This window comes from Ostrinia nubilalis, chromosome 22, assembly GCF_963855985.1.
Source record: "Ostrinia nubilalis chromosome 22, ilOstNubi1.1, whole genome shotgun sequence".
In the NCBI taxonomy this organism is placed as follows: Eukaryota; Metazoa; Arthropoda; class Insecta; order Lepidoptera; family Crambidae; genus Ostrinia; species Ostrinia nubilalis.
Window position 1 is genome coordinate 12266693 of NC_087109.1, and position 12950 is coordinate 12279642.

General features: G+C 35.1%; 2 protein-coding genes across 2 annotated transcripts in view; one reads left to right on the forward strand and one right to left on the reverse strand.

Moving 5' to 3' along the window:
* The window catches only part of LOC135082631 (uridine 5'-monophosphate synthase-like), a 201616-nt gene that overhangs the window by 161377 nt on the left and 27289 nt on the right, over window positions 1–12950 (forward strand). The window lies entirely within an intron of this gene.
* LOC135082628 (tubulin beta chain-like) overlaps window positions 1–12950 on the reverse strand; it is a 35733-nt gene that overhangs the window by 7395 nt on the left and 15388 nt on the right. The window lies entirely within an intron of this gene.

The window sequence follows — 12950 nt, forward strand, 5'->3', positions numbered from 1 at the left end:
AAGAAATGAGGTCACCAACAACTTTGACCTGGTGACACTTTAAAAGCCGCCCTAAGTGTCAACAAGTTTTATCTCTGACCACTTAACAGGCATTCTGAAGCAATAAAACCTATTTTGATCTATATCATTTCGTACAATTCTACCTTTTACCTGAGAATAATAATACGTTTAAAAAAATTTTTTTACTGTCCCGCCAGAGAATGGATCCCAGGAAGTTTTCCATTATTACAGGTCAACTCTTTAACCACTAGGGCAAAGGGCAGGGAACTACTGAGTTTGTGCTGATAAGAAATCATAAAAAATACCTATGTGAATATCGTTTCATGTTTGTCATAGTCCTCCTGCACATTGGAATGCCAAAGACCTTTCAACAAATCTAAAACGAACCTATCATCGTTATCAACTACATACCCCTCTAATGTAGGGTAGTCACTCGTCAGTCGTTCGTCCTCACCCAAGGGGTCGGTCGAACCGATTTCCGTCCTTTGACCACTAATCTATCGATTACTCGCTTATTAATGGGCTGTCCAGAAAATTGCTTTTGCAGATAAAATAAAGTTGTCGCCAAAAAGCTTTTAAAGTTATCACCGTTAAAAGAATCAGCATTTAAAAGAGCATTAGAAATCTGTGACAGACAACGGTTTGTCTGTAGTTTTAGTTTGTTTAATCTTTACTAAACCATTAAACTAATTTTGATGAACTTTAGTATAAAAATAGTTTGGACTTCGAAAAAGGAAATGGTAAACTTTTGGTTTAAAAACCCTTCAAGAAGGAAGTAGGACGTTCGGGGAATCCATATTTTTTCAAGTAGTAGAACTTCTAGTATTAAGATTATGTATTGTATACCAAAATCCTGCCTAAACTATGTGTGCATTGTCGACTTAACGAGTTAGAATCTTTCATTGTCCCTCTTTAATGTTTTAACTAAGCCATCATCATGGTTCCTTCAAATACTAGTTATAATAAATCAAAGGAAGGTCCTGTCGTCCGTATTGGTTCAATTGATACACAATAGCTCCAGATTGGACGTGATTGGCTTTAGTCAACTTAATCTCCTTATTGCCAGCCAGACCTTAATGTTTTGGTGGGGATATCGTAACCGTAGCTTCAGTAAGTTGTTTTATTATTTTATGCCTAGCATTGTCTTTGCCAGTGTCACTGATCGTTTGATAGTTTTACGCATGGCAAGCATAACAGTGTGACATTAGACTAACAGCATTTCAGTTACAATAGGTCTGATTTTGCTAAGGATTTTGCAAAAAAATGTTACAACAAAAACTGACTACACAAGAGAACTATAAATTGTTTGTAATAAAATCGTACACGATGACGATTTACAATTGCTTTGTCTGCCCAAATTATTTAAAATATTATATCTGGGGGCACGGCAGTGCCCCCACCAAGTCGAGCAAAAAAGCGGCACGGCCGTAGCCGTACCTACCATCCTTTTCTCGAAGCAATTCAGGCCATTTTCGACCGCCTGTAACTTCGTTGTGGATAAAACTAGGAGGCTGAATTTTCATTAGCTATGCAGGCATTGTAAAGACACGGTATATTTAAAATTTCATTCAATTTGAACCAGTAGTTTCAGAATTATAACGGGTAAAAGTTTCTTAATTTTGTCACTCACTGACTGACTCACCGATCATCAAAATTCTAAGGCACTTCTAGCAGACCTAGAAGCTTCAAATTTGGAATATAAGTAGTGTTTGGTGTATGAATCAAGGAAAAACTAAAATATTTGGGGGCACGGTAGTGCAACCGCCAAGTCGAGTAAAATTTTTCAATTTCGGTCCAGTTTTCTAGATACATAACTGCTGTCTACAAAATACAAAAAGAAATGAGATGGAATGAAAACACATGTAAATTAAATTATTTAGTGCGATGGCCAAGTCAATAATTTATGTAAAACGTTAAAGATTTCCTGGCCTGGACTTGGTATTACATGGATCTCACAACTTTTTACCGTAGAACAACTGAATTGCGAGACTTCGTTTTTTTGACAAGTATTGTTTTTGATGGGATTGTATTTGCTGTAACATAAAAAACTAACGGGATTTACTTTAGTAAATTAGATGACTAACTTAAAACCATCAATTTATTCAAACTGACCACGTTTGTTTGTAACGACCATTAATCCCTTGTTTTTAAATGTTGACACGCAAAAGCATACACAATTCCCCTTTTTAAAACTGTCCACCCGCCGCGGCGGCGCCACTGTCCGGTAATCGGGAAACCCGTCAAGTTACCAGTAATTTTAAACCGGTTCCATGAAAAGGGTGCCATCGATTTGCAAGCATGGAATTCTAGAATTTCTAGATAGAGCCTTTGTATTGGACGTGGATACGTCATATTATTGTCAAGTTTAGAACGCGTACTGTCAATATTAGTTAGCGGAGCATAAAATATAAATTGATATGAAAATTAGGTTTAAAATCAAATTAATTCACGTAGTAAAAATAGAATGCAACAGCACAAAAGAATAAAATAATTTACGGCGGACGTTGTTATTTTGTTCAGAGGTTAATGCATCCGCAATAAAAGAACTCAATCAACATGAAGTCGCTCAAAGTGAAAGTAATAAATAGTTCGTCTGTATCAGTATAACAATCGTCGCGTCTGTAAAAGCGCGAAACTCCCATAAATATGAGAGCATGACCGATATGGCAACACCGCTTAAAATTGTCGTAAAAAGCGCGCCAACCGTGTAATCTGTGGTCTGGGTATAATAGTTTTTTTTACAAATCTTAAGCCGTGGATATAAAGTTGAAATCCTACGACAGAACTTTCCTTTTAAACGATTTTTAAGTGAGGGGCTTGAGACAGTAACTGCTTTGACATTAATAAGTTTATGAGCAATCATTTTTACGATGACATAACAAAATATGTTTTTACTGTCGGTTTCATAAGGTGGCAGGCTTAAACTAAAATGATACCAAATTCAAAGATTATTAAATATTAATAATGCACCACAGATTACACTTAGGTACTTGTTTTATTTTGACAACACAAGAACAATAGTGTTTTTCATCCATAGGATCTCAAACTTTTTGCCAGCCCCCTTCATTTTATAATCTCGTAAATTCCCTTTTTTTAACCGACCGACTACTGTTTAACTTTTTTCTAACGCAATCATAAGAAGGAATAAACCTCGGCAGGCATCTACGCGAGGAAGATTTTTTTGGAAAATATTACGCAAAATCGTCATTTTTTAAAATGCCTTTTATACGTCTGTGTTGGTAGACAAGCTCAGACACTTTCAGCGAGAGCCATCCTCAAGAATGTCACTCCTAAAATACCAGCGACACAAAAAGGCCATTTTCGGTGGGAGCCATCTTGCATCCAGCTGAAATAGAAATGTCTTTTTTTTCGTTGCACCGCCGTTGGTCGACATCCAACCAAGTGCATTATTTTCGGAGGCGGCGTGTGTCTGCTATAACTGTATGTAATGTGACACTGCCTCGGGACAAAGGAACTTATGGATTTGTGCAAGCTTAGTTTCGGAAGGATTAATCCAATTGGACAGTACACTAATCGGACCAAAATTGCATTTTCATAGTATTTTATTTTTGTTGTTTTGGAATCTTAAACTTGATCCTTGTTTCCAACATAAATAAATTATGACTCATGTAAAATTTCATTAAATGTAGTACAGACCTATATTATTAAAAAAGGATCAGTTTCCTGAGTATCCCGTAAAATCTTAGCCACGGTGACATCCCGTTTTTGCAAGATCCCTTGAAAAAACCGATCCGTTCCAACCGAATTCCAATTGCCCAGTTTTGCCGAATCCATACTGGATTTCGTAAAACTGGATTGTCAAGAGAAAGGGCCCTAAAAGCTCATGTTCAACATTAGTTCCTGCTAGATTGTGCCCTAAATTATAAGCTGGTCTGGTACATTACAGGCGGCAGTTGTCAAAACTATAAAAATAATTGCCAGGATACCATCGCTTGAGGCGTAAACAATAAACGCCTCATTCTTTATTAGTTCGCATTGAGGACGTACAGATGTGGCGATGACAGAGCTCCGGGATGGAAACCGTAAAATGAATGGTCCTATGATAGGTACCATTGCTGGGCATGTAATAGATGACAGCATAATAATATGTCACAGAAATATAGCTTCCGTAGCTACAAAAAATTATAATAACGTTAAAAACCTTCAGACCTTTCACATCCAAAACTTCTCTGGAGATGTCATACTTACAAGAACTATTTTATGGAAGAAAAATCCTAAAAAAGAAGTTTTTGGTGAATGAGTCACATTACAATCTATGGTGGTAAAATATTATTTGTGATTTGAATTAAACTTATGAAAAATGGGTTTGCGAACCTATGCAATATAAGCAGTTATCTGAATTGTTTTTTATGATTATTTCTCTTTACCAGTATCATTATCACACCTACACAACATCAGCAATGCTCGATAGTAAAGTAAATAGGGATGTAGGTCGTAAAACAGATAGGCTTGTGCCAATAAACTGCATTTATAACCATGATTTAGATAAACTATTGTTAACGAGGTCATTCAGAATAATCTACCTTACGGCCTTTATTTTATGACACATTTGCTGATGTTTGTAGTTGGAAGGAGTTTAACTATTGAAGTTTATGATACTGGCAGTTATTATGCGAAATAAACCGTTATCGAATATTTAAAAAATAATGTTCTTTATTAAAAAAACAATGGCGGATCACACGTGACGTTCCTTTACAGGCGTTCATATTTTTAAACATCTAACAAAAACAAACTGCACGCGGTGTTATAACGTTGGCATTCTGTAAACATTCCTTGGCCACTTACCGTTAGTTTGGTGAAAAAAGAACGGAAGCCGACGCCATGTCGAAACCTCTCGACAAGGAAGTGGTGATATTTTTGGAAGTATTAGCTCCAAATTTTTTATGGTGAAAAAAATAAGAATAGAAACACAATATCACAGGGGTGGCCAACTTGGTTAGACATAAGATCTACTGTTTACTAACGAAACCCTGGGTGATCTACCACTTACATACTTCTTGAAATCTTAAATGAAACAGCATAGTTTAGTATACAATCATGAGGCATTTTTTGCCTTGCCACGAGATCGACTGGTATTTAAAAAAAACAATATTAACATCAATGAGTACATCAGTACTGAAAAAGTACAAAACTTTACATAATCAATCACTTTCACTTAGCATTTGGTTCTCAAACATTTTCGGTCTACATACTTTCATCTACCTACTCTATTTATTATACAGTGTGAGTCACGTTAAAGTGTACATATGAAAATAGATGAAACTAGACCTATTTTTATCGACAAAAAAGTGGTCAAAAATTTTTTGAGATTTTTTTTAATTTTTTATAGAATTTTTTTTCTTCCAATTACTTATTGTAAAGAAAACGTAATAACTTTTAAACTAAGCAGTATATCGTGATAAAATAAAAACAGTAACAATGCTAAATAACAGGCAATACTAAAAAAATACATAAAATACACAAAAAAGGCCAACAAATAATAAAAAAAGATTCTTTTTGAAAAAAATCTGCTTTAAAATTCGTGTTTTTTTGGTTATTTGATAAATTTCCTCAAAAAATGCCCCTATAACAGGTGGTTTTTATTACTTTGTATTATTCTCTATCGTATTATCTTTGTAAAACCAAAAATCGCATGTCTCTATCCCTATTACAACATTTGCTATGATCGTTTGAACAAAGGCCTGCCACAACATTTTTCTCCGCTACAGTTAGAGACAATTTTAATTTTAACTAAAATGCTTATTTTACTTTGAAATCTTTTGTTTCTATTTGAAATCTAACTTGTCTTTATCAAAATAACAAATCTAGAGCCATTTTCAGTTTCGTTGTTAACGAAGCGTTAAATGGCGCGCCCGGAGAGGCTTAGTTCAAACGATCATTGCAAACGTTATGATAGGGATAGAGACATGCGATTTTTGGTTTTACAAAGGTAATACGATAGAAAATAATACAAAGTAATAAAAACCACCGGTTATAGGGGCATTTTTTGGAGAAATTTATCAAATAACCAAAAAAACACGAATTTAAAAGCAGATTTTTTTCAAAAAGTTTAATTTTTTATTATTTGTTGGCCTTTTTTATGTATTTCATGTATTTTTTTAGAATTGCCTGTTATTTAGCATTATTACTGTTTTTATTTTATCAGGATATACCGCTTAGTTTAAAAGTTATTACGTTTTCTTTACAATAAGTAATTGGAAGAAAAAAAATTCTATAAAAAATTTTAAAAAAATCTCAAAAAATTTTTGACCTCTTTTTTGTCGATAAAAATAGTTCTAGTTTCATCTATTTTCATATGTACACTTTAACGTGACTCACACTGTATAGTATTTTAGAACAATTAATAATAGCACACATTCTCAATAAAATTATTATATGAAATCGAATATTTTAAAAGCTAGTCGTTTATTTATGGCTTTTATTAATGTTTACCTTGAAAGTACCCTCCTTAACCCTTAACGTTTGTTTTATTCAAGCTACGAGTACTTTAGTACGGATACACCTGTCCACACTTGTGTGTTTATTTTTTAACTGTGGTTGGCGTGTCTGGTGTTAATGATAGGGATTTTTGTAGTTTTGAAATTTTTATAAAAAATACATAAAGTTTTGAACTTTTTGATGAATTTGATAATGCTTTAATTTTAGTGTTTGAGTTAAAGACTGTATTTATTTATAAGGCATACAAACAATTACCACTCTTGAATTACTGTCAAAAAAGTCTTAAAGAAAATCCGTTAGTTTAGTGCGAAGGGATATACCTATTTCATTTTATTCTCCCCGAGTTTTTTAATTATAAAATTGCCCATATTACTTGTATGTAGGTACTTGTTTATAGTACCTTTGTTATGATTTATTGATAGGATATGTCTGTGATTTCCAAATGATTACGTTTAAAAAAATATGAACTATATGCTACAAGCATAGTGAAAATTAATTGCTCAGCCTTTATAAATTAATAGGTACGTATACAATTATTGTAAAAAGTTGCTGATTCGTTCCACATCATAAATAACGCGATACACGGCAATTAAGAATATCTATGAAATACTTAAATTTATATCATCAAACCATAATCTACTAGAGGTTTTCGTAACCTTTTTGTAATCTCGAACACCAATCCAAAATAAAATCGGAGAGATCTTTTATTGCGTATAGGTACGGTACCTAAAATAATTACTTACAGAATGATGTAGTGCAAAATTGAAGTAGGTAAAAATGATATTTTTTTATGAAACAATAAAATAAATATCACAGTATTGTCATGTCAGTGTCACATAGATAGTGCATTATAAAAAGCGCATAAAGGCGCAGGCGCAGGCAGCACGTGCAGACGGGGTCAACGACCGCGCGAGCGACGCCGGAGCAAAAACCTATGCCAAAATTAATTGTGCAGAACCGTGAAGGGGTTAACTTAAGATTTCTATTTTAGATGCGTTTCAAATGTTTGCATTTAGTTTATTGTTACTGATCAATGACTATTGCTATTTAAGTTGAATCTATTTGATATAGTAGGTAGTTACAATTAAAATAAAAACAGATTCATTTAAGGTTATTAAACTCTATCCTGTAATAGCGTGATGACGATTATATTTTTTTAATTTATTTTTATTCCTAGTATCTTTAGTAATAGAACTTCCTGAATGTTTTTTTTACCTTTAACTTAACCCAAAAAATATAAAAATTATGAAAAATTAATATTACCTACCTTGTCTTAAATAGCTAGAATTTAAAATCTATCATCATTAGCTCAAATGACCCACTCGTGCCATCATTAGGAGGGAGGGGAGGGGCACTGTCGTCGGGACAAATTACGTGACACACGAAACACTGAATTAGTAGAATTATCCAATTAGATCGTCTGTCCTGTCTTTTGGGGCCCGAAATTGGACCTAACTTGACATTTTGACCTTTGTTACGTTAATGGAATATTTTTTAGAACTTTCGAAGCATCCGAATACAAAATGAAATAAAATAATTAGAAAGAAAAAGTCCAATATTCATAGAGAGGGAGGAATTGCAGTCAACGGTATTATCACAGTGAAAGAAAATACTTTCTTCTGCTATAATAATATTTATTTATAAACGGTTTTCTTGTTTAAATATTGTAAATTTTAATATAAATGCAAGATTTATTTTAAACATAATCCCATTGAAAAACGAGAAAAGTTTTAGAAACAACTTCAGTTCAGTTCAGAGTCCAGGCGCATGTTCAATGTCATTCAGTCATTGACAGCAAGACAGACAGGCACTGTGCAACTAAACATCAGTAATCAATAAATTACTGATGACTGCGGTCAGTCAATGGATCACAGAGAAGTTGATATACAGTGAAAAAGAATGATTTCATTCTTAAATAAAATATCTTAAGCAATCTTACAAAATGTAAAGAGGCAGTAGAATAGGTAAATTAAAATAGTTTTAATCATTGTATTTAATTCAATTTAATACTGCTCGTTTGCCTCCTGTACTCCTGTCACATAATAAAATCAAGAAAATTTCAATTGATAGGCCAACCATAGTACACTATAAGAATAATTCAATAAGAGAAATTAAATTTCGGGCAGTACCTACGAGTACTTACAAATTATAAAGCGCAAGAAAGTGACAGTTTCAGTATTTTTTTCTTAAATTCATAACCCAGCCATTTTTGTCGTAGCATTTAGTTATTTGTATCATGAGAGATTTTTCAGATAAACTGAACTGAACATTTTAAAACTCATAAACCTCATTTAATTTTTGCAAGTAGGCTTTTAAAAAGCACTTTCACACGTCCTAGTGTTAACCCTACCACTGCTTTGGGACAATAAATGGACCAGTGAGAAGAAGCAATGCAACGCAAGAAACACAGTCTCTATTGAAACATCGATAGTGGAAGTATCAATTAATGTAAGGGACATTTTGGCCAAAATGAGTTATATATACCAACGCATTCAGAATTTTCGGCTCTATCGATTGGTATACTTGAAATGTTGATATCTTTAAAAAAATGTCCCTTACCTTAAACATTTTTAGTCGTCTGAATACGACTTTTGGGGAAACAAATGATTTAAAGGACGTAAATTCCTTTTAATAATACAATTCAGCCCTTACCCTAAACTGTTGGTTTTAACTTTTAAACTCATTGAACCTTACTTCATTTAAAACTTTTTGATTTATTATAATTAGGCCCTTACGTTAATATGCATATAGGATATCAATTACTTTTTTTGGTGGTGATATGCATTTAATGCCTCCAACTCCTACTGCACTTATGAACACTAAGTTGTCTTGTTTCTATCTTTTTTTCTGTTCATTTTTACGCAGTTGGGTTTTTGACCGAGGGGCTGAAGGCTCTTCAGAAGCTGTTCAATTCCGTCATCCTCGAAGGAAAAACGCCTACGGTATGGCACAGAAGTGTGGTGACACTCTTCTTCAAAAAAGGCGACAAAACCTTGTTGAAGAATTATAGACCCATCTCACTTCCGAGCCATGTCTACAAGCTGTTTTCGAGAGTCATTACGAATCGTCTCGCTCGTAAGCTCGATGACTTCCAGCCTCTCAATCGCTTTAGTACACCACATACATACGCCACGGCAGATTATACAGAAGACCGAGGAGTATAGTCAGTCACTTTGCCTGGCGTTTGTGGACTATGAGAAAGCTTCGATCGAGACCTGGGCAGTACCTACTACAGTTTCTCCAACGGTGTCAAATTGACTACCTATATCGATACATCGAAATGTTGAAAGGCTTGTACGAAAACGCCACAATGTCGTTCCGTCTCCAGGATCAAGACTCGAAACCAGTTGCAGCAGCAGACAGGGGGAACTGAAAACTCCGAAACTGTTTCTGGACTGGAACGGATTCGGCATAAATATCAACGGTGAGTAAATAACCCACCTTCGATTCGCAAACGATATCATAGCCATGGCTGAGACCGTGGAAGATCTAGGCACAATGCACAATGGCCTGAGTCGAGCCTCTCAACAAGGGGGTCTTAAAATGAAACATGGACAAGACAAAATCATGTCAAATGTCCGTGTTGCACCCACTCCTCTAAAGGTTGGATACTCTACACTCGGCAGTTGTTGACACTTATATACCTAGTACAAACAGTCCAGTTAGGCTGGTTATAGTGTCACGCGGACCGTCCAGTGCGGATCCGCTTCACACAGCCGATCTGTAAACTTCGAGGAAGCGTTTTAGAGTAATGCGGTCCGCAGGAATCGCTCGCTCCCTATCAGTTCATACAGATTGGCTGTGCGGAGCGATCCGCACTGACGGTCTGCGTGACACTAAAACCAGCCTTAGGTAGGTCTAACTTCGAGGAAGAGGTCAATCGTCGAATCCAACTCGGCTGGCAACGTTCAGGAAGCTTCGTGATATTCTCACGTCTGAAATATCGCACTGTCTCAAGACAAAAGTCTTTGATAACATATGGATCTGAGACGTGGTCGCTTACTGTGGGCCTCATAAGAAGACTCAAGGTCAAAGGCGATGGAGCGTGCTATGCTCGTAGTGATTGAACCAGAAATGACGTGATCCGCAGGAGAACCAAAGTGACTGACATAGTCCGCAGAATCGCTAAAATCAAGTGGCAGTGGATGGAGCTCGTAGCTTGCAAAGCTGATGGCCGCTGGGGCAGAAAAATTCTTGAGTGGCGACCACGAGCTGGAAGACGTAATGTGCTGCAGACCCCCACTAGGTCGACCGACGATCTGGTGAAGGTTGTAGGAGGTGCCTGGATGCGGGCGGCGCAGGACCGGTTGTTGTGGAAATCCTTGGGGGAAGACCTTTGTCCAGCAGTGGACGTCATTCGGCTAAAACGAACGAACGATGATTGAAAAAAAAAAAACCTAACTGCGTAAAAATGAACAGAAAAAGATAGAAACAAGACAACTTGTTCACAAATGCAGACGTAGGCATCATCAGTGACTAAATGTTTTGTTGGTGATGTGTATTTGATGCCTCCAACTGCATTTGTGAACACTAAGTTGTCTTGTTTCTATCTCTTCTCTTCGTTTTGTTAATGAATACTCGAATGCAACCTCTACTTACATCAGGTTTCAATGTTAAAATTGTCAAGTTACAATAATATTACTGTCGTGTTTATTCTTAAATGTACCTTACAACATACATGACATTCCATACTGTGAAATTTCAACATTGTAAGGTACAGTCAAGCTCGTTTTTTTAATGTAAGGGACATGCTATCTTTTAAACTACCCATTTTTCGAAAATTTGGCGTTTATATTATGAAAGAACAGAAAATTCATAGAAACTATTTAAATCGTAACATCACATAAAAAGATATTGAAGTATAAAGAAAAAAAAAATCGTTTTTTGGCTCTCCTGAAAAGTCGTGTTTTGTCCCTTACAGTAATTGATATTTCCACTATCGACATAGCACCTTGTGGCGACAATCCTTGAACTCGTGCGCAGACGGCCGTCCTCAAGGATATTTATTTTAGCGCGAAGTTTTGCATACTGCAAACGATTTAAGTAGGATATTGGGAATTTGTCTGGAGTCTAGACTGCTTTTCTGAATTGGGAAACCTTCTTGCAATAAAACGCCAGTAAATGGACTATTGTTGAACAAAGCATTTTAGGTTTCCTAAAGTTTATTAGTTTAGTCACATAGTAACTTCATTTTCCTTGTTTTCCATTAGTTACCACTTCGAGACGGCCAAATGCATCCATCCTTAACTAAACCAATTTTAATCACTCGGGAAATTGTATTCTTAAATTTTTTTGGCATGATGAATTTTATAAAACTCGCCAAAAATGGCAATTACTATCCTTCTAAATATTGTGTTTGTTGTTGTTTTGCCTTACTCACGGTCTAGTTTTTCTGTGAACACAATCAGAGGTGACTAAGAACGGCTTAGTTGGGCAAATACAAGGAAATGAACAGGCGAATCAGTGCGCGGCGTGATAATGACACGATTTTGATAGCCATCTGAGAGATAGTCTGTGTTTGTATTTGTAGAGTGCATGAAACATGTTCGAGATTAAGATGAATTATACATTTACGTAGATGGATTAGTGATAGTGTAGTTATATTAAGTTGTTCTGATTCAATTAATCATTTATGATTACTTTATTAACTTTACCCAACTGGCTTTAGGTATTTGCCTTGCTTTAGTATTTAAATAGTACTAAACAAATAAGTAAAACAAGGTAAATAAAGCCAGTGGAACCCATGGGTATATTAGTTTAGAAAAGTAAAATACTACATAAACTGGAATTTACATTATATGTAGCTACATTTAATTTATTTAATATGTTATCCTGTTTTAATGACAGAAATACAATTTAATAAGGATAACAGTCATGATCTATAATTTATGAATACCATATCCAGTTATTAATAAACAGAACACATTAATTATAACTTATCTAATATAAGCTACATCACACCTAATTGTTTTACTTAGATAGGCATAGGCCTAGTTTAATAACCTAAAAAAAAAAATATTTTTTTAGCGTTAAGAGTAGTATCTCAAAATGTGTCTTTGCGTGCAAGACGGTTAACAATAAAAGAAAAAAACATTCGAAACCACTGGTACAGTGAGCGGCGGATATTCACCTTGATAAATTATTCGTGATCATTACTGCTTTAACCTAAGGTTCAATTTGTTAATCCAATTCAGCCTAGACGGTCGCCAGACTCGACAATGCCAAGATCGCTGATAATGTTCGACGACCCGGACCAGTTTGTACTTTGTATTGTTCAATTGCATGCGTCTTACGTTTTGAATCGCAAATAAAGGCGGTTTGCGACGCCCACAGAAAGAGAGATTAAACTAGGTATATAGGATTTTTTATGCAGTGTGTTGTTGCATTTGATCAGTAGCATCATCATCCCTTTTTTATCAAGATTAAAAAAAACACTCTGTATAGGTACAACTACCTAAATAATGACTCATTATTTCACTACTTATGGTTTA